The sequence below is a fragment of the Ovis canadensis genome, chromosome 20, assembly GCF_042477335.2.
Source record: "Ovis canadensis isolate MfBH-ARS-UI-01 breed Bighorn chromosome 20, ARS-UI_OviCan_v2, whole genome shotgun sequence".
In the NCBI taxonomy this organism is placed as follows: Eukaryota; Metazoa; Chordata; class Mammalia; order Artiodactyla; family Bovidae; genus Ovis; species Ovis canadensis.
This window is the reverse complement of record NC_091264.1, coordinates 19,760,180-19,787,890: the sequence shown is the minus strand read 5'-3', so window position 1 is coordinate 19,787,890 and position 27,711 is coordinate 19,760,180. Positions and strand designations below refer to the sequence as shown.

The 27,711-nt window shown below is 39.1% G+C and overlaps 1 protein-coding gene and 1 non-coding gene across 2 annotated transcripts in view; both read right to left on the bottom strand.

The window, feature by feature from the left end:
* BMP5 (bone morphogenetic protein 5) overlaps positions 1-27,711 on the bottom strand; it is a 144,382-nt gene that overhangs the window by 86,644 nt on the left and 30,027 nt on the right. The window lies entirely within an intron of this gene.
* On the bottom strand, positions 16,108-16,179 carry TRNAC-ACA (transfer RNA cysteine (anticodon ACA)). Its single transcript has one exon. It is a non-coding gene; the product is annotated as a tRNA-Cys (tRNA).

Genomic DNA, 27,711 nt, shown 5'->3' with positions numbered 1-27,711 from the left:
TGGAAGCTGAGATGACATCACAGCCCATACTCCCTCTTGGCTTCAGTGGACTGGGTCATACCCGGCCTCCCCACCTTACAGCTGCCCAGATTCCCAGGACACCACTCCCTAGGAAGGGCATTTAAAAATCGCCAAGCAAATGAACCATAAGTTACTCACAGGCGTGCTTAGCTCATCTTCTGTCAACATTCACCAAACGCTTCCACTTAAATAAGGAGCTTGTGTTTCCTACTAGTTTTAATAATAATTGGTTTTATATTTGCTATTATGTGACATATATCCAATTAAAATAGAAACTCTCATTGAGGTAGAGAAAAATATTCATTCAAGTTCACATATACAGTGATTCTTAAAGCATGGATTCAAAGGCAGGTTGAACCACATCAGCACCTCTTAAGAAAAGTTCCAAGAGGCTACAGAATTTTTTTTTGAACTTTTATCTTTATCCTCTGCGCCAGTATTTATATGAATTCCAAAACTCTACTTTTCCTCACTTTTCCTTTGGACATATTTCCTTTATAAAGGAACCATAGTGTGATTTGGAATATCCAACACTTGAAGGATTTTCAGCCATCCTCATGTACTGATCCCAGCACAGAATATTTAGACTCTGCAAAATGCAAGTGTTATTTCTAAATTACACTTAAGTACACCAAGAGTGGCTCTTACATGCAAACAGAAAATGCACTTGAAGTTGTGTTTTGTCTTCTCATCCTTAGATGCACATTCACAAGGGCAACCAAAGCATAATTCTGAAAGCATAGGAATGTCACCAAGCAGTTTTATTCTGCACTGCTCTTAACACACTGAAAACAAAAGCAATCCCAAAGCTAAGATGTTTCACGCATTTCCAGTTTAACTACCTACTTTTTTTTTTTTTTTGCTTCTGAAGGAAACCAGCTAAAATTGAAAATAACCATGGAAAGAATCATTCACCAAAAGAGAGCCGACAATGGTCATGGAAATGGTTGAGGAACCCATTTGAAAGAGAAACTGCATGTGAGAGAGTAAGAGGTTAATAAGGGTTATTAATATTCACGACTTGATACTTTCAAGCAAGGATGTCAAAAGAATATGTCAATCAACAGCAACATAGAAAAAATAAAGCAGTGTCTGTGTCAGGATCGCCTTTCTTCTCACTCAAATCATACAGGACACTCTGTATTCAACCATGCAATCATGATGAACTTATGAAGATTAGCTTCAAAGCCTTAGACTATTCAGACTAAGTAGTAATAATAATTATTATAAACTTATAACTAACATTTATGAGACTTTATACCCAATGCACATAATCTTATTTAATGCAATATGCATTTAGTGAGAGAAGAGAGAAATTCAGCTAACATTAATTGAATGCTTGTTATTCAGTCACCATTTTCAGCAGAGATGGTTAGGGAACAGAAAGGAGAACAGACAGAAAGGAGAAGGTAGAAACAAAAAATTGTCAACGGAAAAAGACTTGTAGACATCGAGGGGACAGGAAGTGGGAGAGAGATGGAGTGGGAGTTGGGGATTAGTAGATGCAAACTATTATATACAGAATGGATGAGCACCAAGGTCCCACTGTAGGGCACAGAGAACTATTCTCAGCAACCCCGTTATAAACTGTAACAGAAAAGCATATGAAAAAGAATACATACGCATATGTGTGTATACATACATATGTATAAACTGGGTCACCTTGTTGCACAACAGAAATGAACACAACATTGTTTACCAACTGTCCGCCAATAAAATAAAGCTTTTTAAATATTATCTGCCTGTAAGTGTCTCTTATACTCCAACGTTGTTTTGACTAGAAGAAATAAATGAAGTGAAGTCGCTCAGTCGTGTCCGACTCTTTGCGACCCCATGGACTGTAGCCTACCAGGCTCCTCTGTCCATGGGATTTTCCAGGCGATAGTACTGGAGTGGATTGCCATTTCCTTCTCCAGGGGATCTTCCCAAACCAGGGATTGAACCCTGGTCTCCTGCATTGTAGACAGACACTTTACCGTCTGAGCCACCAGGGAAGTCCAGAAGAAATAAAGATCACAGAAATAAACAGGAAATTCCTGTTAATTAAATCAGAGCACTTTTTTCATCTGTGATGAATCCCTTGATTATTGAAACATGAAATTGTGTGTTCACTTAGGGCTACTTTCAGTTAGATTTCATGCCCAAACACTGCCTCTTCTTTGTCCTAGAATCCTGCTTTTCTTTCCCTCCTAGTTATATTCTGAGAAAAGAATTCAATAAAAGTAAATATATTTGATGTTATGGAGCTTAGATGGGTAAGTGAAGCCTAAGGCCTCCTGTGTTTAACCTAATTAGTCTCCTGTTTCTGACACAGGGATGATTAGAACAATTTCCCTAATTGACAGGGAAATAGTCACCGTTTACTTAATTTACCATCTAAAAAAATAGTTGTATGAGAACCAAGACCCTATTCCAAATTCCCTCCACCGAATTCCAAACAATGAATACATAAGAGAATGCAAGATTTCATCAAAAACAAGTGTAACATGGATTGGGGCAAAACTTCCTAATTGAACAGGGGTGATCTCTTTGACTGTAAATGCACGTGTACAGGACAACTTGGATTTGGCTAAGTGATGCTGTTTTACCTTTTGCTTTACTTACTACCTTGAAAATAAGTGGCAAAGTGAATTTCACTCATATTTCCTTAGCACCTATTTGGTATCAGTTCCTCAGCTTGAAGCTGCAGAAGGGGCAGTGGAATAAGTGTTATAAACACTGCTTTTGGGTTTGAGACTAAATTACATTGTTCAGGGCTCAAGGGTATACAGTTCTATTTTCCCACCTCCCTCTGTCTGAGTCTCGGCTTCTGTCCAGTTTTCAGGAACCTGTTTTTCCCTTCCAGAATGCCAGCTCCAGCCTTCATTGTGTTCAAGAGTAAAGGCAGCAGAGAGAGGAGAGTTGCAACACTTGAAAACCACTTCGGTGGCAAGGGGCTGAGAAAGGAATTTTCTGTCAGAAACTATTTGCGGGAAAGTGTTACAAACAGTTTTCAATTTAAAGTTAAAGCCAAAGTGAGAGCTGAATTTAAAGGTAAATGGCACTAGTTTAGAAATTTAAAAAAAAATAGACATATCATCTACATCACTCTTGGTATGTTTGCAATACATTTTGATTTTACACAAATAAAGTACTGATTCTGTTCCTTCTTCCTTCAGTAGTAAGTGGAGTAATAACACTGCAATGTTAATTATTTAAGTATAGCCTACAGAGCTCAGTATTCCCAACGAAAACAAAAGAAAGCAAAAACAAATGTCAAATTGACACTCTGTGAAGTTGATTTTGATGTCTAGAAAGGTTCATAAAAATCAAGGAATGAATAATTATTATGATTATAAGTGTTTATTCAGCATTTAAAGTAAACTATGCAATGAATTAAAGGTTATAAATGCCTTTTTGTTAAATACTGTATAAAATCTATAAAGTTCAAAATAACCTTAAAAGTGATTGCTATGACATTTTTGCAGCAAAACTGTTAACAATAAAGAGTAAACATTAACCACGTCCTGGACCTTCTACACACATAGAACTTTCTGCAAGGACTGGAGTGCGTATTTCGAAAGCAAAACAAATAAGCACCTTTCTCTATCCTTGTAGCGGGGTTTAGGTCTTAAACTCAGAGTACCAATCACCAGACTGAAAATCTAATCTAATTTTGGTGAATGAAGTTTTATGATGAATCAATAATAAGAATGAGACTTTTGTCCACTGACACCAGATTCCCTGTTGACAGGCTCTAGGCTGTAGAGATTTAACCTCTCTCCCCGCAAACACACACAAGTAGATATCACTCATTGGAAGACCTCCCAGATCATCTAGTTTGCCCTCCTTCCTTCAGCCTGATGCCAACCAACATTCCAGAAAAGTGAAAGTGTTAGTGGCTCAGCTGTGTCCTACTCTTTGCGACCCCATGGACTATAGCCTGTCAGGCTCCTCTGTCATGGAATTCCCCAGGCAAGCAAACCGGAGTGGGTTGACATTCTTCTCCAGGGGATCTTCCCAACCCAGGGATCAAACTTGGTCACTCACTTTGCAGGCAGATTCTTTACCATGGAAACCCCAACATTTCAGAAAGCACTGTCAATTCTGGACTCATGTGGCTGGACTTTGTAATTTCTTATTTCAGTATGAAACATCAGCGTTAGGATGTTCACAGACCTACCTTAAGTACCATTTTACAGCACAATTTAAAAAACACTTTTTCCATTGTACTTGATGTTTACAAAAATTCAAATCAGAAAAAAATATCGTAGAAAACTAGAATAAATACACTATAAGCAAAATTATTTAATAGAGCAAAATGTGCTTTTTTTGGTATTGAGAGTATGGGAAGAAATACGGAAAATTCTATAACTGCAAAACATTTTTAAATAGTCATTTACATCTTATAACTAATTTAGACAGGTAAATGAATAGATAGATGTTAGATAGATGAATGGATAAATAGAAGATGGAAATATAGATAAGATAGGTAGTTATTTTGAACTAAATCAGTCCAACCTTTTTAAGCTGTCACATTAAAAAATGTTTTAAGAAATTCCGGAGATGTTCTCCAGATCTATAACTCCAAGTTGTTCATATTTTTAAAAATATATTTCTTTGTCTCACTATTTCTCACAGAAATATCAATAAATCACATATTTCATGATGCTTTTCCTGCTGCATTTCTGTGGAATTTTATAAATTATAAATAACAGCATGTTCCATATCTCTTTTCCTTTTAATTGCATTTTGTAATTTCATACAACTCAAAAAAAATAAAGAAAGCTTTAAAACAATATATGTATAGAAATGACAGCAAGGATAAATTTAGAATAGTACCATTAGATTGAGTTATTTTGAAAAAAAAAAATCCTTCAGTGCTTGAAGTGTACTATGGTATTTATGGGACTACTGACTAATTTTCCCAATGTAACATGTTCACCATAGCTTCTTTAACAGTTATTATTCCATTTGATGTTTTAACCTGTCTCTTTGATTAGACTGCCTTAAATATTTTCTAACACGAAAAAGAGGGAAAAGCTGAAATGATGAAGACAACAGTATTTGTTTTCATCCTCATAACTGATACATATTCCATTTTCTTTCTATTCCAGTTCCTAGATGACTTTTAGGACACACTATTGCTGCTGCTGCTAAGTCGCTTCAGTCGTTCCAACTCTGTGCGACCCCATAGACGGCAGCCCACCAGGCTCCCCCGTCCCTGGGATTCTCCAGGCAAGAACACTGGAGTGGGTTGCCATTTCCTTCTCCAATGCATGGAAGTGAAAAATGAAAGTGAAGTCACTCAGTCGTGTCTGACTCTTCGCGACCCCATGGACTGCAGCCCACCAGACTCCTCTGTCCATGGGATTTTCCAGGCAAGAGTACTGGCAAGCTGAGTATCATCTATTGTGTAAAAATACTTTTAGTTTTATTTTTTGTGTGTCAGTATTGTTATAAATCTTTGTAATGAGTTGAAATGTTAAGAGAGGTCAAGAAATGGACAGGGGATATAAAGACATAAAAGTTGCTGTTAGTTCAACAAACAGAATATAATAAAATGACACCTACTAGGGGCTATTTTGGAGGTGATGGCACCCCACTCCAGTCCTCTTGCCTGGAAAATCCCATGGACGGAGGAGCCTGGAAGGCTGCAGTCCATGGGGTCGCTAAGAGTCAGACACGACTGAGCGACTTCACTTTCACTTTTCACTTTCATGCATTAGAGAAGGAAATGGCAACCCACTCCAATATTCTTGCCTGGAGAATCCCAGGGATGGGGGAACCTGGTGGGCTGCTATCTATGGGTTGCACAGAGTTGGACACGACTGAAGTGACTTAGCAGCAGCAGCAGAGGCTACTATGGGGCTTCCCTGGAGGCTCAAATGGTAAAGAATCAACCTGCAAAGCAGGAGACCCGGGTTTGATCCCCGAGTCAAGAAGATCCCCTGGAGAAAGGAATGGCTACCCACTCCAATTTTCTTTCCTGAAGAATTCCGTAAACAGAGGAGCCTGGCAGGCTACAGTCCATGGTGTCGCAGAGTCAACATGACTAAGAGACTAACACTCACTCTTATTCATTCGTTCAAAAGCTGTTATAGGCCATCCACCCTCAAAATAACTCCCTCTTTCCTTCCCTCTTGCCATCTCTCCACTCCTCTTCCTTCCACCCTCCCATCTCTCCCTCCCTCTCTCTCTCTCTCTCTCTCTCTCTCTCTCTATGTATATATATATACATACACACACATATATATTTATATGTATATACACACACACGTGTGTGTGAGTTAGAAAGGAAATCTCTTTGTAGAAAAATTTATTCCAAAGTCTACATATTGATAACTTCATTTAAAACATTTTGTTCTGAGTACATGAGTAGTCTCACTCTTAACAACATGCTTGTTTTCATCAATGGCAGAGCGGGATTTAACCACCCATTCACATAATCTATAGAGAGATAGGGGGTTTAATTACATAGTTCTTTCAGAGTCATAAAGATGCTGCCCTATTTTTGGCTAGAAGCAAGATAACTTAACTTCTTTTAATTCTAGGATCCATTTTTAATTATCAATTAGTATTATATGGCATGAGACAGGAATTGAAGCTCATTTTTCCTAAATGTTTCCCAGTTGTCTTAGTCCTGTTGTCCAGAAGACTATCCTTTTTCATTGAATTTCCTTCTCTCCTTGGCACCTTTGCCAAACACTCTTTAATGAAATCCTGTGGGTTGGTTTCAGCATCTGTGGTTCCCTTACTGTATTTGTTAGTTTCTTATTCCAATACCACATAGCCCTGATCATTGTAACTTCACACTAAAGCCTGAACTGAATAATACAAGCTTTCCGTCTTTGTTTCTCCTTTTCCCAAGATCATTTTGGCCACGCTAGGTCTTTTCTGCTTCCATATACATTTCAGAAACAGTTTGCCAATTTATATTTTTTAAGACCACTGGTATTCCATTTGTTGTAACGTTGACTATATAATTCAAGTAGGGGAAGATTGTCGTCTTAACGATATTGAGATTTCGGTGAAGTCAGTCTAGCCCTTCATTTGTTTACTCCAGCTATGTACTTATACAGATTTTTTTTTAATCAATTTCTTTTTGGCTGCACTGGGTCTTTGCTGCTTTGCATGAGTTTTCTTTAGTTGTGGCAAGCCGTGGCTACTCTTCTTTGCGGTGCACAGGCTTCTTCCTTTGGTGGCTTGTCTTGTGCAGCACAGGCTGTAGGTTCTGGGGCTTCACTGGCTGTGACTCACAGGCCGCAGAGAGCTAGCTCAGTGGTTGGGACACGGGGGCTAAGTTGCTCTGCAGCGTGTTTCCTCTTCCCAGACCAGAGATCGAATCTGTGTCCCCTGCACCGTCAGACAAATTCTTATCATTTGCACCACCTGGAAACTCCCGATTTATACTTAATAGATACAATAATAAAAGATTAGATCCGATAGACGGAGTGCCTGAAGAACTGTGGATGGACATTTGTAACACTGGGAAGTGTGAAATTGTGAAAGAGTATAGTAGGCAAGGATCAAAATCATCTCCAGAAAAAGAAATGCAAAAAGGCCAAATAGTTGTCTGAGGAAGCCTTACAAATAGGTGAGAAAGGAAGAGAAGCAAAAGGCAAAGAAGAAAAGGAAAAATATACCCATCTGAATGCAGAGTTCCAAAGCATAGCAAGGAAAGATTAAAAAAAAAAAAAACCTACCTAAGTGAACAATGCAAAGAAATAAAGGAAAATATTAGAATAAGAAAGACTAAAGACTTTCTTCAAGAAAATTAGAGATACCAAGGGAACATTTCATGCAAAGATGAGCGCAATAAAGGACAGAAACAGTATGGACCTAAAAGAAGCAGAACATATTAAGAAGAGGTAGCAAGTATACACAGAAGAACTATAAAAAAGATCTTAATGACCCAGATAGCCACTATGGTGTGATCACTCACCTAGAGCCAAATATCCTGAAGTGCAAAGTCAAGTGGCCTTAGGACGCATCATTACAAACAAAGCTAGTGGAGGTGATGGAATTCCAGTAGGGCTATTTCAAATCCTAAAAGATGATGCTGTGCAAGTGTGGCACTCAGTATACCAGCAAATTTGGAAAACTCAGCAGTGGCCACAGGACTGGAAAAGGTCAGTTTTCATTCCAATCCCAAAGAAGGGCAATGCCAAAGACTGTTCAAACTACTTCACAATTTCAATCATTTCACATGCTAGCAAAGTAATGCTCAACATTCTCCAAGTGAGGCTTCAACAGTATGTGAACCAAGAAATTCCAGATGTTCAAGACAGATTTAGAAAAGGCAAAGGAGCCAGGGTTCAAATTACCATCAGCTGTTGGACCCCTGAAAAAACAAGACGATTCCAGAAAAACTTTTACTTATGTTTCATTGACTATGCTAAATCTTTGTCTGTGTGGATCACAACAAACTAAGGAAAATTCTTAAAGAGATGGGAAACCAGACCACCTTATGAGCCTCCTAAGAAACCTATATGCAGGTCAAGAATCAACGTTAGAACTGGACATGGAACAATGGACTGGTGCTGAATTGGGAAAGGAGTACATCAAGGCAGTATATTGCCAGCCTGCTTTTTTTAACTTATATGAAGAGTACATGATGGATGTACTGGGCTGAATGAAGCACAAGCTGGAATCAAGATTGCCAGGAGAAATATCCATAACCTCAAATATGCAGACACACCACCCTTATGGCAGAAAGTGAACAGAAACTAAAGAGTCTCTTGCTGGAGGTGAAAGAAGAAAGTGAAAAAGCTGGCTTAAAACTCAGCGTTCAAAAAATGAGGATCATGGCATCTGATCCCATCACTTCATGGCAAATAGATGGGGAAACAATGGAAACAGTGATAGACTTTATTTCTTGGGCTCCAAAATCACTGCAGATGGTGACTGCATCCATGAAATTAAAAGATGCTTCCTCCTTGGAAGAAAAGTTATGATCAACCTAGACAACATATTAAAAAGCAGAGGCATTGCTTTGCTGACAAAGGTCCTTACAGTCAAAGCTATAGTTTTTCTAGTAGTCATGTATGGATGTGAGAGTTGGACCATAAAGAAGGCTGAGCACCGAGAGATTGATGCTTTTAAACTGTGGTGTTGGAGAAGACTCTTGAGGGTCCCTTGAACATCAAAGAGATCAAACCAGTCAATGCTAAAGGAAATCAACCCTCAATATCCATTGGAAGGATGAATGCTAAAGCTGAAGCTCCAATACTTTAGCCACCGGATGGGAAGAGCTGACTCATTAGAAAAGAATCTGATGTTGGGAAAGATTGAATGCAGGAGGAGGAGGAGATGACAGAGGTCAAAATGGTTGGATGGCATCACTGACTCAAATGTAAGTTTGAACAAGCTCCAGGAGATGGTGAGACAGGGAAAACTAGCCTGCTGCAGTTCATGGGGTCACAAAGAGTCAGACATGACTGAGCGACTGAACAAGAACAAAAACAGTATAGAGGTCATATATCTTGCTAAATTTATTTTTGATGTTACAGCAAATGCTGTTTTAAATTTTAATTTTTCAATTATTTGATGCCAGGATATGAATTTACAATTATCACTTTATACGGACTTTGTATTCTGTGACTATTAATCCCACTCATTTTTTTGTTAGTGATGGTGTAGAATTTTTAAAGGAATTTTGTCCAATGTGATGTTGTTTGCAAATAATGGATGTTTTACTCCTTCTTTTTTAATCTTTTGTTTCTTTTGTTTTTCCTGGCTTATTTCCTGGCTATGAACTACAGTAACAATGTTGACTAGACAATGGAAGCATTCTTGTTTCCTAACTTAGAAATCACTCAGAATTTCACCTTCTCCTGTAATGTTAACTGTAGCTTTTATGCAGATGTCCTTCATAAGAGTGATATCATTTGCCTGACCCTGGATATTTTCTTCTAGTATTTCTTAAGATGCAGTTCCCTTGCTTTGAACTATCTCCTCTTTATTTAAAATATATCATTATTTTAGCCATCATTGTGAATGATGCATTATAAAGAGCCTGTACATTTTCATTCTTTAAAAGCTGTTGAGTTTTGTTTTGATAGAAAATTAAATTTCTGATAAATCTGATAGACTTATCAGACTTCATGATTAAGAAATCATGATCTCTTAGAGTAGATCTTAGTTTGTCCTTAGTTCTAGGATGTGAGCCCTTTAAGCATCCTTACTCCTAAGGTATGACTTATTTGGGGTCCTAACAAGGTCTCTCCACACTGGCTAGGTTGGATCTCCTGAGCTGCCCAGGACTTAGTGTCTGGTTCAACGGTGGCAGCTGCTTTCAGCTGTCTAACCAGAGCCTCAACCTGCACATGTAGAGGCCAACATTTGACCAAGTTCTGGAGGGGAGCTCAGCACCTCCACAAAGCTCAGTTATTTACCCAGCTTTTCCCTGAAAACTGCAGCTGCCCTAGGGGCCCCAGACTCCAAGCTCCCCGCTCTGTGCCCAGGCTGCTGCTCTCGGCCTGAACTCCATCTTCCTGCATCAAGGCCCCCATAATGCTCCACACAGAGAATCAGGTGTGAGTTTCCCTTACGTATTCCCTGTTCAACTGGTGATCATAAGCTTCCACCGCCTGATGTCTAGTGCTAGGAAAAGTTGCCTTATATGTATTTTTCCCAGTTTTATAGGTTACTTTGTTTGGTTATATTTTGTTTCTCAACATTAAAGCTCTAAATCTAATAGCAGTTAGTATGTTATAGTTAAAGAAAAAAAAATATTACTTATGTGCTTTTCAAATGGCCAGCTAAAATAATATATATCATATTGAAGAGTTATTTTCTTCACTCATCCACTCACTTCTTTGCTATGAGACTGAAAAGAACCTAACTGCTTGCCTGTACCAGATGTAGTCTCTTAAAAATACATATCACAAAAAAAATTTAAAAAAAAGAATACATATCATTAAATCTATCCCATGGATATTGATATTGCTTCTTATGAAAGCTTTAAAGCCAAAAAATTAAAGTAATATTTTTCAAAATTTTCTTTTTCCATAAACTTATTAAATTAAAAAAGAAAGTGATTTATGTGAGTACAACAAGGTCATATATTGTCACCCTACTTATTTAACTTATATGCAAAGTACATCATGCAAAAGGCCAGGCTGGATGAATCACAAGCTGGAATCAAGATTGTCGAGGAGAAATATCAACCTCAAATATGCAGATCAGTTTAGTTCAGTCACTCAGTCACGTCCATCTCTTGGTGACCCCATGGACTGCAGCACACCAGGCCTCCCTATCCATCACCAACTCCCGGAGTCTACCCAAACCCATGTCCCTTGAGTCAGTGATGCCATCCAACCATGTCATCCTCTGTCATCCTCTTCTCCTCCTGCCCTCAATCTTTCCCAGCATCAAGGTCTTTTCAAATGAGTCAGTTCTTCACATCAGGTGGCCAAAGTATTGGAGCTTCAGGACCAGTCCTTCCAATGAACACCCAGGACTGATCTCCTTTAGGATTGACTGGTTGGATCACCTTGCAGTCCAAGGGACTCTCAAGAGTCTTCTCCAACACCACAGTTTAAAAGAATCATTTCTTCTGCACTCAGTTTTATTTATAGTCCAATTCTCACATCCATACATGACCACTGGAAAAACAATGGCTTTGACCAGATGGACCTTTGTTGGCAAAGTAATGTCTCTGCTTTTTAATATGCTGTCTAGGTTGATCATAGCTTTCCTTCCAAGGAACAAGTGTCTTTTAATTTCATGGCTGCAGTCACCATCTGCCTGTAATTTTGGAGCTCCAAAATAAAGTCTTTTGCTGTTTCCATTGTCTCCCCATCTATTAGCCAGGAAGTGATTGGACTGGATGCCATGATCTTAGTTTTCTGAATGTTGAGTTTCAAGCCAACTTTTTCACTCTCCTCTTTCACTTTCATCAAGAGGCTCTTTATATGATACCATTCTAATGGCAGAAACCAAAGAGGAACTAAAGATCTTCTTCATGATGGTGAAAGAGAAGAGTGAAAAAGCTGGCTTGAACTCAACATTCAACAAACTTAGATCATGGCATCTAATCCCATCACTTCATGGCAAGCAGAAGAGGAAAAAGTAGAAGCAGTCGTGCATTTTATTTTCTTGGGCTACAGAATTACTGCAAATGGTGACTGCAGCCATGAAATTAAAAGACGCTTGCTCCTTTGGAGGAAAGCTATGACAAACCTAGATAGCATATTAAAAAGCAGACATATCATTCTGCTGACAAATGTCCCTAGAGTCAAAGCTACTGTTTTTCTAATAGATACAGAAGTGAGAGTTGGACCATAAAGAAGACTGAGTGCCGAAGAATTGATGCTTTTGAATTGTGATGTTGGAGAAGACTCTTAAGAATCTTTTGGACAGCAAGGAGATCAAACCAGTCAATCCTAAAGGAACTCAACCCTGAATATTGATTAGAAGGACTGATGCTGAAGTTAAAGTTCCAATATTGTGTCAACCTGATGTGAAGAACCAATTGATTGGAAAATATTGTCGGCAAAAGGAACTGGGGGCAGCAGAGGATGAGACAGTTAAATAGTATCATTGACCGAATCAATGAACAAGAATTTGAGCAAATTCCATGAGATAGTGGAAGACAGGAGAGCCTGGTGTGCTACAGTCCATGGGGCCACAGGGAGTCAGACGTGACTTAGCAACTGAACAACAAGAACGACAAAACATTCCATCATGTAAAAACACCTTTCCATTTTTTCTCTAAGTATCCTCAGTTCAAATACATGATTTTAAGACTTACTGATAAAAGATTAGCTTTGAAAGCAGACTGGCTGATTCACTGGATTGCTTGGTACAAGTATAATTTTTTTTAAGTTTCTTTTAAATAGCTAAGCATTTAAGCATGTTATAAACTATATAAATTAATACATGTCTGCAGTCAAGAAATATAGCCAACTAAAGCATAAGTGTACATCTCTATAATGACATTTGGAGCAAAAACTTCAATTACTTGCATACTGGCATAACCGTTTGATCATGCTTGATGTAATGTTTTTCTCCCAAGTGTGGAATTTATATTTTTTCTGCATGACTGTAATATATATGTCCTTTATTTCACATTGGTTAGACTGTTTTAAAGAATGACATGATTCCTAAGTTCAATCATTTAAAAATATTAAAAGCTATAAAGTTTAAATAGATATAAATATATTTGGATGAAAGTGTTTGTAATAAGTCAAGTTACTGCTGAAGATAATTTGAGCACTATATGAATTTTCTAGGTTTTGTTATTTCAACATCACTAACTGAAAAACACAAATGGATACTAGACAAGTATCTACTTTGGTGAATTTTTTAAATTCTAATAATAACAATTAGGCACTAGTTTTGAGCTAAGGCTTTATATAATTATTTTAGTTAATAAGATGGAGGAATTAGTATTCACAGTATACAGTGGAGTAATCTGATATTCAGAAAAAAATACCTAATTTCGAGTAGAAATGATTTGTTTGGTGTTCTGTCATACCAAGTGAATCTTTGATACATGGCATTCACTTAATGAATGAATTTTGAATAAATTGACAAGACTTTTCAATACTGCCTGAGCCAAGATTCAAAAGGAGGTTTGCATGACTCAAAATCCTGCGTGAATAATATCCTGCAAGAAGCTTGAATTATCTGAATAGTTTAAAAATTCAGATTATTGTACTTTTTTGTGTTTAAGTAAAAAAGGAAATCCTTTAATTGACTTAGGTCTTAGTGACCAGGTTTTTAATGAAAGCCAAACTTGACCCTCAGTAGCTCTTTTCATGTCTCTACCAACACATACACTGAGGGAAAGGGCAGGGGGGGAGTCTTTAGCGGAATCAGTATTTACACTACAAGATAAGTTGCTTTTAGTTTAATGAAGTTTCCATCCGCCCTTGGATAAAGCATCTTATTACTTATCTGCACAGCAGGAGCCAAGGAGTTGATTGCTCTGTCTTCTCCATTAAATCACTTTCCCCACTAAGATTTTGCGTTCATAAGTTTTGCAACCAGAGTTTGGAAGACAGTCCACTGATAATTTTATCAGTTCTTTTAACTGCACTGCTATCACCATGACTCATCAATCTAATTTTGATTTGGATAACTGAATAAAAACATCCTCAGGTTTCCTTCTCTGTGACATCAATCTAAAAAGTGTAAACTTTTTCAAAATTCAAACAAAACTATCAGATGAGGGAAGACACAGTATCATGAAGTTATGTAATTTTATACCTGCAACAGATTATGTGTATTTCTGAATTCATTTTTAAGGTTATGTATTTAAATTAGAAGCAGTTTCCTTTTTATGATCACCTTTTTCCTTGAGAGTGATATTTTTAGTTCTTCAAATTGGAGATTACATTGTTTTCCAAACTTCAAACTCCAAAAAAGCTCACAGCATATTGTTATAATTCAATTGCTTGTCAATAAATGCAATAGTAATACTTTTTGTTAACAATTTTATAAATTACGTGATCCCTTGAAATTTTGTTTTCTTGCCCTTTAAAATCTAGTAAATGTACAGTCTAACTCTTCCTATAAGCAATTTTAAAATTATACAGATAAATACTTATGATTTCATACCAAATAATATTTGGCATGAAACTTATCCAAGAAAAAAAGGCGATAATGCTGTTTAACACCTACCAAAATATTTTCCAAAAGACTTAAATGTTTAGCTAAAAAGGTACATTTTGAAATATTGATTTTGACATGCTAATTTCATTTTAAGTTTATTCCAAAAGCCAAAGCATGACACCTTGTATATATCACATAGCTTCAGTTTAATTCACCATGTACATGACTGTCAGTTGTATTTATTATTTCCTATACACATGAAAAACTATAAACAAATGCTATTCTGCAAGTTATTTGAAACATAGTAAAATTTGAAATCCCTAGAGGGCGTTCGCCAAATTTTACGGCTAATGTCTTTACACTGCACATGCTAGTAATGAGAAACAGAGCTGTCATATTTACTTCAATGGACATTTATAATGAGATTTCTGTTTTTGCCAAGAAATCCAAGTTTCACAACAAGTGAGATAGGTTGAGACAATGAAAAATAAACATGAAACCTTATAAATTATTCCAAGATAAAATTTTACCATACAAATTATTTGACATCTGTAAGTAACTGAGTCATCCTGCAGCAAGTTCACCTGAAAAGTTAAATGAGTCTGTAAAGCAACTCTTGAATCCAAGTTATGGTCTGGATGGTTTGATGGAGAGATGCAATCAGAATATGGAGGGATTTCCATGAATGTGTGGATACACAATGCTTCATTTACTATGAAGATGAGCGTCTTCTACCAGCTTAAGATGATTTTCACTTACTGAGCAGAGCTACAGATGATAGCAATAGTGTACTGCTACTTGAAAAGTACTTAAATAGCCAAAATACTTATTTGGATTAAAATATGAGGTTGCTCATATCACAAACCTGGAGAAGGTAGTGGCAACCCACTCCAGTATTCCTGCCTGGAGAATCCCACAGACAGAGGAGCCTGGGGCATGGCAGGCTACAGTCCATGGGTCACAAAGAATTGGATACGACTGAGTGACTAACACATATATCACAAAACCACAGTAAGAAGCCTTTCAGAAAAACTCATGTAAAGTGAGAATTGGTTTTTCTCTCATACAGGGACAAGGCTATGTTGCTTCCATCCTTCTGTAATTTGGAGGGAAAACTATGTACCCTTTTCGCTCAATGTATTGGATTTCCCAGGGTCAGTCTTCTTGGAAAGCGTATATTGTTTCATTGCTTGTGTGCTAAGTTGCTTCAGTCCTATCTGACTCATAAATTTGTAAAGTTAATACTGAAGTTAAGATTGATAAATATTAGCCACAGTAACACTATGGAGATCATTCTAAAACATACAAGTTTATATTCATAGCTGCTACACAGATGATGCTAAAGCAAGTCAGCGTAGATCCATAGCTCAATCCATGGGAAAAGGTCACCATTATCTTCATTGACATTGACATTGACATTGAAGTCACTCAGTCGTGTCTGACTCTTTGTGACTGCATGGACTGTAGCCTACCATGCTCCACCATCCATGGGATTTTCCAGGCAAGAGTACTGGAGTGGATTGCCATTTCCTTCTCCAGAGGATCTTCCCAACCCAGGGATCGAACCTGGGTCTCCTGCATTGTAGGCAGACGCTTTACCATCTGAGCCACAAGGGAAGTCCTACTTACACAAAAAACACCAGTAATTCAGCAAAAGTTCAACACAGAAAGGGAAGTCTAAGTGGAATAAAGGCAATATCTTGAAATTAGTGAAGTATGGACTTGCTACTCTATACTGTAGCCAATGTATAATCTAAATTGCTATGCATTGATGGTAAAATAAAATAGAAAGGAAAATGCAAGTGTTAATTGGATAAATTTTGCTTTCTTCATATTTTGCTTATTATTATGAGGCCACATGATAGTTGTTTGGGAGGATCCTCACTACATTATTAGAGAGAAATGCTGACCACCTTAGGCAGACTAGAACAGACGGCACCCCAAGAAGGTCACAGGAGCATTGTTTACGTTCTCACTGGGAAGATTTTAATAGCCCCTCATTTTCTCCCTATCAACAGCTGGTAATTGTTTTGTGTGTATTCTGTCTTCAGTTAAGCTTGAACTCTGAGCCACACACTTATGACCATCCTCCTCCTCCTATCTTGTGCACATGGTTCAGTTTTGTGTCACTTTACACTACTTAACCAGCTCCTCTTTCCCTGAATATCTTCTTTTATTTCAACGTGGTTACTTTTTTCCCCATGGAATAGCTTCTGACATCATGTCTCTTCAATTTCAATATTTTCATTTCTAGTAAGTTCAAGCAACTATTTTATTGCTTCATCTACTGAAGCAAGACTCAAGTTTTATATATCTAAATATATATTTTGAAAGTTTTCATTTTATTATTCCTATATATCAACCACATTTAAACACTTGCTGACATTTTATAATTAGGTGTAGGTAGATTATGGTATGGTAGAAGGAAATGGCAACCCGCTCCAGTATTCTTGCCTAGAGAATCCTGTGGACAGAGGAGCATGGTGGGCTGCTGTCCATAGGGTCACACAGAGTCAGACATGACTGAAGCGACTTGGCATGCATGCATGCATTGGAGAAGGACATGGCAACCCATTCCAGTATTCTTGCCTGGAGAGTCCCAGGGACAGAGGAGCCTGGTGGGCTGCCGTCTATGGGGTCTCACAGAGTTGGACACGACTGAAGTGACTTAGCAGCAGCAGCAGATTATGTTTTGAGATGCTTTTCATTCCCGAAAAGTAAATATTTAGAGTTAAAAGGTAATTTCAAGATGAAATCTCTAGTCTAAGGTAGGGAGAAGAAGTGACCCCTGATGGCTAACTATGGACCAGGCACGTCCCCAGCCTTGTGTAACCACAACTCCATTATCTCCTATAGTGAGAATTACATTTCTATTTGATAGGTGTAGAATCTGAGGTGGCAAGGGATTTATTTGTCCAGGTTTGCACTAGAAAGTTCTGAAGCTTGGATGCAAAGTCAATGCATTCTAAAGTTCACCCGTGGTGATATAGCAGTTAGGACTCTGCACTTTCACTGTCACGGGTAAAGTTTCAATCCACGGTTGGTAAACTAAGATCCTGAAAGTTTCAGACTTAAATTGAAGAAAGTAGAGAAAACCACTAGACTACTCAGGTATGACATAAATCAAATCCCTTACGATTATACAGTGGAAGTGACAAATAGATTTAAGGGATTAAATCTGATAGAGTGCCTGAAGAACTATGGATAGAGTTTCATGACATTGTATAGGAGGCAGTGATTAAGACCATTCCCAAAAAAAGAAATGCAAAAAGGCAAAATGGTTGTCTGACAAGGCCTTGCAAATAGCTGCGAAATGAAGAGAAGCTAAAGGCAAAGGAGAAAAGGAAAGATATACCCATTTGAATGCAGAGTTCCAAAGAACAGCAAGGAGAGATAAGAAAGCCTTCCTCAGTGATCAATGCAAAAAAATAGAGGAAAACAATAGAAAGGGAAATACAAGAGATCTACTCAATAAAATTAGAGATACCAAGGGAACATTTCATGCAAAGATGAGCAAAGGAAAGGAGAGAAATGGTATGGACCTAACAGAAGCAGAAGATACTAAGAAGAGGTGGCAAGAATACACAGAAGAACTGTACAAAAAAGATCTTCATGACCCAGATAACCATGATGGTGTGATCACTCACCTAGGGAAATCTGGAATGTGAAGTCAAGTGGGCCGTAGGAAGCATCACTACAAACAAAGCTAGTGGAGGGGATGGAATTTCAGTTGAGCTATTTCAAATCCTGAAAGACGATGCTGTGAAAGTGTTGCACTCAATATGCCAGCAAATTTGGAAAACTCAGCAGTGGCCACAGGACTGGAAAAGGTCTGTTTTCTTTCCAATCCCAAAGAAAGGCAATGCCAAAGAATGCTCAAACTACCATACAATTGCCCTCATCTCACATGCTAGTAAAGTAATGCTCAAAATGACCAACCTAGACAACCCACTAAAAAGCAGAGACATTATTTTACCAACAAATGTCCATCTAGTCAAAGCTATGGTTTTTCCACTGGTCATGTATGGATGTGAAAGTTGGACCATAAAAAAATCTGAACACCAAAGAATTGATGCTTTTGAACTGTGGTGTTGAAGAAGACTCTTGAGAGTCCCTTGGACTGCTAGGAAATCCAACCAATCAACCCTAAAGGAAATCTGTCCTGAATATTCATTGGAAAGATTGATGCTGAAACTCCAAAACTTTGGCCACCTGATGCGAGCAACTGACTCATTTGGAAAGACTCTGATGCTGGGAAAGATTGAAGGTGGGAGGAGAAGGGGAGGACAGAGGATGAGATCGTTGGATGGCATCACTGATGCATTGGACAGGAGTTTGAGCAGGATCCAGGAGTTGGTGATGGACAGGGAGGCCTGGCATGTTGCCTTCCATGGGGTAGCAAAGAGTTGGAGGTGACTGAGCGACTGAACTGACGAACTGATAGTTTTTTCATAGAGATCACCAATATTCTCAATAAAGAGTACTTTTAATGTTATTCCAATTAATTTTCCTTAGAAGGATAAATGATTCTAACATGTGAGGTTTGATTCTTAAGCCATTATTTTTAAAACAATTTTTTAAAGACTCCAATTTGCTTTTGAACTGTGGTGTTGGAGAAGACTCTTGAGAGTCCCTTGGACTGCAAGGAGATCCAACCAGTCCATTCTAAACACCAATACAGTATACTAACACATATATATGGAATTTAGAAAGATGGTAACGATAACCCTGTATGCAGACAGCAAAAGAGACACAGATGTATAGAACAGTCTTTGGGACTCTGTGGGAGAGGGCAAGGGTGGGATGATTTGGGAGAATGACATTGAAACATGTATAATATCATATATGAAATGAATCGCCAGTCCAGATTCGATGCATGATACTGGATGCTTGGGGCTGGTGCACTGAGATGATCCAGAGGGATGGTACAGGGAGGGAGGAGGGAGGGGGGTTCAGGATGGGGAACACGTGTATACCTGTGGCGGATTCATGTTGATGTATGGCAAAAACCAATACAATATTATAAAGTAATTAACCTCCAGTTAAAATAAATATATTTTTTTAAATTAAAATATAAACAAACAAATAAATAAATAAATAAAGGAGATCAGCCCTGAGTGTTCTTTGGAAGAAATGATGCTAAAGCTGAAACTCCAGTACTTTGGCCACCTCATGCAAAGAGCTGACTCATTGGAAAAGACTCTGATGCTGAGAGGTATTGGGGGCAGGAGAAGAAGGGGATGACAGAGGATGAGATGGCTGGATGGCATCACCAACTCGATGGACATGAGTTTGAGTGAACTCCGGGAGATGGTGATGGACAGGGAGGCCTGGCGTGCTGCGATTCAGTTCAGTTCAGTTCAGTCGCTCAGCCGTGTCCGATGCTTTGCGACCCCATGAATCACAGCACGCCAGGCCTCCCTGTCCATCACCAACTCCCAGAGTTCACTCAGATTCACAACCTTCGAGTTAGTGATGCCATCCAGCCATCTCATCCTCTCTTGTTCCCTTCTCCTCCTGCCTGCAATCCCTCCCAGCATCAGACTCTTTTCCAATGAGTCAACTCTTCGCATGAGGTGGCCAAAGTACTGGAGTTTCAGCTTTAGCATCAGTCCTTCCAAAGAAATCCCAGGGCTGATCTCCCTCAGAATGGACTGGTTGGATCTCCTTGCAGTCCAAGGGACTCTCAAGAGTCTTCTCCAACACCACAGTTCAAAAGCATCGATTCTTCGGTGCTCAGCCTTCTTTACAGTCCAACTCTCACATCCATACGTGACCACAGGAAAAACCATAGCCTTGACTAGATGGACCTTAGTTGGCAAAGTAATGTCTCTGCTTTTGAATATGCTATCTAGGTTGGTCATAACCTTTCGCAAAGAGTTGGACACGACTGAGCAACTGAACTGAACTGAACCTATTTACTTTCTTAGTCAAAATTTCTGGGGTAGCCTAAATTCCATTTAGACTTCCCAGTGTGAAACCAAGTTTCAGCTTTCCAACCAGAAGGCTTCTTTGTATATACTTCTATAATGCTGCTTGTAAAATGTTCTGTTTGTTGTTCTGTTTCCTGGAAGACCACCCTAATGTATGAATAAATATCCTGTGAAAATTCAGCTGACTCCTGGTTTCTGGTTGACCAATTGCTGTCACTTTGGTGTAATCATTCAAAGGCCAAAAGAATGCAAATCTGTAAACAGAGAAAACGCTGCATCCCAGTCACTACATTCTATTCTCTATCTTTTGTTTTATCATAACACACAAAGTTGAGTTGATTTGTCTACCACTTAGAGTCTGATATATTCATCCAATTCATAAACTCCATATAATTATACACATACATTTTGCACACATATGTAAGTCTGGCTACCAAACGATGGATGGAATTTCAATGAGAAGAAAGTTCTTGTTTATCTCATTCCCTGCTGTAACCCCAGGATTGAAAGCAACGCCTGGCGTAATTGGAGCTTAATAAATGTTTGTTGTTGAGTGAGGAGCCAGGACTTTATCTGTGGTTGGTGGATGGCCAGAGAGGGATTGCAACTTAATTTTCTATAAGATCTGTCTTGTTTGTCAGCCCTAAACTGTTATGGTTCTGACTGTGCTGTGGAAGGCATTTTCCTCTTCTACCCAGTCATAAAAGACTGGTGATTACATGAGCTTTTAATGTTCCTCTAGTCTGAGCAGGATCGTGTGTAAATTTTAATTAAGAAATTAGGCACATGTAAGAATTAAAGATTTTAAAATGTAAAAAATAAAAAACTAAAAAAAAAAAAAAAAAAAAAGAAATTAGGCAGACACTGCTTGAATATCTTTGGTAACAGGGAACAAACACTCCCCTAACAGTGCATTTCATCTTTGACAGCTGGGACTGTTAGAGTGCTTCCTCATCTTGAGCTCAACTATATAATCTGATTATGTCAGATTATGCATCTGTACAAAAGCAGTTCAAATATTTGAGGATAATGCTGCATTTTACCTACTCCAGCCTGATCATTTGATCAGTTATTCCTCCAGAAAATATTTATTGTGAGCGTACTGTGTGCCACACAGTAGGGCTTCCCTGGTGATTCAGAGGTTAAAGCATCTGCCTCCAATGTGGGAAACCTGGGTTCGATCCCTGGGTCAGGAAGATTTCCTGGAGAAGGAAATGGTAACCCACTCCAGTATTCTTGCCTGGAGAATCCCATGGACAGAGAAGCCTGGTAGGCTACAGTCCACGGGGCCGCAAAGAGTCGGACACGATTGAGCAACTTCACTTTCACTTTCACTTTACTGTGTGCCACACTCAGTTCTGGGGGTTGGAGGGGTGATTCAGTTTCAGTTCAGTCGCTCAGTCATGTCCAACTCTTTGAGACCCCATGGACTGCAGCATGCCAGGCTTCCCTGTCCATCACCAACCCCCCGAGCTTGGTCAAATTCATGTCCATTGAGTCAGTGATGCCATCCAGCCATCTCATCCTCTGTCATCCCTTTCTCTTCCAGCCTTCAATCTTGCCCAGCATCAAGTTTTTTTTTTGTTTTGTTTTTCCATTGAGTTGGTTCTTCTTTCAGGTGGCCAAAGTATTGGAGTTTCAGCTTCAGCATGAGTCCTTCCAATGAATGTTCAGGACTAATTTCCTCTGGGATTGACTGGTTGGATCTCCTTGCAGTTCAAGGGACTCTCAAGAGTCTTCTCCGACACCACAGTTCCAAAGTATCAATTCTTCAACACTCACCTTTCTTTATAGTCCAACTCTCACATCCATACATGATTATTGGAAAAACAGCTTTAGGGGGTGGAACAATGAAAAATCCCAGTCTTTATGGGGTTCAAGTTCATAGTCCACTAGTGAAAGCAGCTATGACATTGACTAAGAATACAGAAATGACATCAGATGGTGATAAATGCAATTTATGGGTGTACATATACATACATGCATATATGCATACATTCACAAAGGATAAGTGAATAGTCAGTAATACAGGTGCTATTTTTTTTTTCTGGTAAAGGATGGGCTCTCTGTAGAAGTGGCAATTTAGTAAGGTGAACATAAGCCACATACATACATTTGGGGAAGAATATTTAGGTGGTGTGAATGACAGGTGCAAAGGTCCTGAGGCACGATGGTGTTTGACTCACTCAAGGGCAATCAGACAAGGGTCAAGTGAACTGCAGGAAGAGTCAAAGGGAAATGTAAGAAAACAAGCCAGAAACTGAATTACTTAAAGTCTTTTCGAACAAATGAGGAGTTTAAATTTTATTCTTTGTAATGGAAAGTTTTTTGATTTCTTTCAAATGCTCCTAAACTAACAAAATGGCTTAGAACAGGCTCACATCCAGCAGTGATCTCCCATGAATTTACTGAACTATCTCTACATGTCTGTTAAATCATGGGGACTGGAAGTTAATGAAAACAAAACGAATTACTCTGATCAAAAATTATAATAGGCCTTGTGTGCTCAGTCACTCAGTCATATTTGACTTGTGACCCCATGGACTGTCACCCACCAGGTTCCTCTGTCAATGGAATATCCCAGGCAAGAATATTCAAGTAGATTGCATTTCCTACTCCAGGGGATCTTCCCCATTCAGGAATAAAACCCACATCTCACGTCTCCTGCATTGGCAGGCAGATTTTTTTTACCACTGCACTACCTGGGAAGCGCATAGAATAGGACTATTTCCACCCAAGTTTTGATAATCTACTCTATAAATAAAGTTTAAATTGTATTCCATTAAATCACATTTACATTCTAACAAGTGTTTTTTTTTTACTGAGCTTAGAGTCAAAGAACATTCTGGAGTCTTTTGAAACACACATGGTAATTGTTAAGATCTCTAGGTGCTGTATTTTGCTTCTTGTTTTCAACCTAGAGTGAAGCTTTCAGTTTCTCTTGAATTTATCTCCTTTTCTTGGAGGACTTGGATTCAAATCAGAGCTGACATTTACTAGTTGGCATTTCCCATGACTTAACTTTTCCAATCTCATTTTGATTATCAGTAAGATGAAGATTAACAATTGTATTTATATAATAATGATGCTCTTGAGGACTTAGATGGTAGATATAAATTGCTTAGAACATGCCTGGTGAATGAATGATAAGCAGTAGATAAAAGTTAACTCTTTTCCCCTAACATGAAGCCTATACATATATAGGGATGGATTTAGGTACATTTATAGAGATATCCCTCGTCCAAGGTAAGGAGCAGCGGCAGCACTTTGCTGGAGCAGCTGTGAAGAGATAGCCCACGTCCAGGGTAAGAGAAACCCAAGTAAGATGGTAAGTGTTGCAAGCGGGCATCAGAGGGCAGACACACTGAAACCATAATCACAGAAAACTAGTCAATCTAATCACACTAGGACCACAGCCTTGTCTAACTCAATGAAACCAAGCCAGGCCGTGTGGGGCCACCCAAGACAGGAGGGTCATGGTGGAGAGGTCTGACAAAATGTGGTCCACTGGAGAAGGGAATGGCAAACCACTTCAGTATTCTTGCCTTGAGAACCCCACGAACAGTATGAAAAGGCAAAATGATAGGATACTGAAAGAGGAACTCCCCAGGTTGGTATGTGCCCAATATGCTACTGGAGATCAGTACAGAAATAACTCCAGAAAGAATGAAGGGATGGAGCCAAAGCAAAAACAATACCCAGTTTTGCATGTGACTGGTGACAGAAGCAAGGTCTGATGCTGTAAAGAGCAATATTGCATAGGAACCTGGAATGTCAGGTCCATGAATCAAGGCAAATTGGAAGTGGTCAAACAGGAGATGGCAAAAGTGAATGTTGCCATTCTAGGAATCAGCAAAATAAAATGGACTGGAATGGGTGAATTTAACTCAGATGACCATTACATCTACTACTGTGGGCAGGAATCCCTTAGACGAAATAGAGTAGCCATCATGGTCAACAGAAGAGTCCAAAATGCAGTACTTGGATGCAATCTCCAAAACGACAGAATGATCTGTTTGTTTCCAAGGCAAATCATTCAGTATCACAGTAATCCAAGTCTATGCCCCAACCAGTAACGCTAAAGAAGCTGAGGTTGAACGGTTCTATGTACACCTACAAGACCTTTTAGAACTAACACCCAAAAAAGATGTCCTTTTCATTATAGGAGACTGGAATGCAACAGTAGGAAGTCAAGAAACACCTGGAGTAACAGGCAAATTTGGCCTTGGAATATGGAATGAAGCAGGGCAAAGGCTAATAGAGTTTTGCCAAGAAAATGCATAGTATAGTGTAGTTTACTGGTCATAGTAAACACCTTCTTCCAACAATACAAGAGAATACTTTACATATGGACATCACCAGATGGTCAACACCAAAGTCAGATTGATTATATTCTTTGCAGCCAAAGATGGAGAAGCTCTATACAGTCAGCAAAAACTAGACTGGGAGCTGACTGTGGCTCAGATCATGAACTCCTTATTATCAAATTCAGACTTAAATTGAAGAAAGTAGGAAAAACCACTAAACCATTCAGGTAGGACGTAAATCAAATCCCTTATGATTATTATACATGGAAGTGAGAAATAGATTTAAGGGACTAGATCTGATAGACAGAGTGCCTGATGAACTATGGATGGAGGTTCGTGACATTGTACAGGAGACAGGGATCAAGACCATCCCCATGGAAAAGAAATGCAAAAAAGCAAAATGGCTGTCTGGGGAGGCCTTACAAATAGCTGTGAAAAGAAGAGAAGTGAAATGCAAAGGAGAAAAGGAAAGATATAAGCATCTGAATGCAGAGTTCCAAAGAACAGCAAGGAGAGATAAGAAAGCCTTCATAAGCAATCAATGAAAAGAAATAGAGGAAAACAACAGAATGGGAAAGACTAGAGATCTTTTCAAGAAAATTACAGATACCAAGGGAACATTTCATGCAAAGATGGGCTCAATAAAGGACAGAAATGGTATGGACTTAACAGAAGCAGATGATATTAAGAAGAGGTGGCAAAAATACACAGAACTGTACAAAAAAGATCTTCACAACCAAGATAATCACAATGGTGTGCTCACTCACTTAGAGCCAGACATCATGGAATGTGAAGTCAAGTGGGCCTTAGAAAGCATCACTTACAAACAAAGCTAGTGGTGGTGGAATTCCAGTTGAGCTATCTCAAATCCTGAAAGATGATGCTGTGAAAATGTTGCACTCAATATGCCAGCAATTTTGGAAAGTTCAGCAGTGGCCACAGGGCTTGAAAAGGTCAGTTTTCATTCCAATTCCAAAGAAAGGCAATGCCAAAGAAGGCTCCAACTACCACACAATTGCCCTCATCTCACATGCTAGTAAAGTAATGCTCAAAATTCTGCAAGCCAGACTTCAGCAATACGTGAACCATGAACTTCCAGATGTTCAAATCGGTTTTAGAAAAGGCAGAGGAACCAGAGATCAAATTGCCAACATCTTCTGGATCATGGAAAAAGCAAGAGAGTTCAAAAAAACACCTATTTCTGCTTTATTGATTATGCCAAAGCCTTTGACTGTGTGGATCACAATAAACTCTGGAAAATTCTGAAAGAGATGAGAATACCAGACCACCTGACCTGCCTGTTGAGAAACCTATATGCAAGTCAGGAAGCAACAGTTAGAACTGGACATGGAACAACAGACTGGTTCCAAATAGGAAAAGGAGTACATCAAGGCTGTATATCGTCACCCTGCTTATTTAACTTCTATGCAGAGTACATCATGAGAAACACTGGGCTAGAAGAAGCACAAGCTGGAATCAAGATTGCCGGGAAAAATATCAATAACCTCAGATATGCAGATGACACCTCCCTTATGGCACAAAGTGAAGAGGAACTAAAAAGCCTCTTGATGAAAGTGAAAGTGGAGAGTGAAAAAGTTGGCTTAAAGCTCAGCATTCAGAAAAATAAGATAATGGCATCTGGTCCCATCACTTCATGGGAAATAGATGGGGAAACAGTGAAAGCAGTGTCAGACTTTATTTTGGGGGGCTTCAAAATCACTGAAGATGGTGATTGCAGCTATGAAATTAAAAGACGCTTACTCCTTGGAAGGAAAGTAATGACCAACCTAGATAGCATATTCAAAAGCAGAGACATTACTTTGCCAAGAAAGGTCCATCTAGTCAAGGCTACGGTTATTCCAGTAGTCATGTGTGGATGTATGAGTTGGACTGTGAAGAAATCGGAGCGCTGAAGAATTGATGCTTTTGAACTCTGGTGTTGGGAAAGACTCTTGAGAGTCCCTTGGACTGCAAGGAGATCCAACCATTCCATCCTAAAGGAGACCAGTCCTGGGTGTTCTTTGGAAGGAATGACGCTAAAGCTGAAATTCCAGTATGTTGGCCGCTACATGCGAAGAGTTGACTCATTGGAAAAACTCTGATGCTGGGAGGCATTGGGGGCAGTAGGAGAAGGGGACGACGGAGGATGAGATGGCTGGATGGCATTACTGACTTGATGGATGTGAGTTTGATTGAACTCTGGGAGTTGGTGATGGACAGGGAGGCCTGGCATGCTGCAATTCATGGGGTCTCAAAGAGTCAGACACGACTGAGTGACTGAACTGAACTGAATAGATAATGTGCTCAGTTGCTCAATCATGTCCAACATTTGCAGCCTCATGGACTATAGTCCACCAGGCTCCTATGGCCATGGAATTCTCCAGGCAAGAACACTGGAGTGGGTTGCCATTTCCTACTCCAGGGAATCTTTCTGACCCCAGGATCTAACCCACACCTCTGGTATCTGCACTGGCATGTGGATTCTTTACCACTAACACCACTTGGGAAGCCCTTATAGACAATATCTGCATTTCAGATTTTTAATATCAAAATCTATCACTCCCCCGTGTAAATCCCTAAGCAGGGGTGCTGGCCCCAATCACACATGCAACATTCCTACATTTCCACACCACTCTACCCCGCAGAGCTCTGCTATTCCCATCCACCTTAAACCTGACCTCACGTAAGCCTTATTCAGTGTTTGTTTTCCACCTTCTCCTCTGTCTACTCACAGCAGATGCTCTTTTCCAACAAAAGCACTCACAATTATTTGACAGCAGCACTGTCATATGCTATCAGCTATGTGTTTATTATCATAAATTCTTTCATTAAATATTTATTTAGCATCGACTCAATGTATATGTCTCGAGGCTGTCTGCCATGGGAATGGGTAGAATAATTTCCAATCC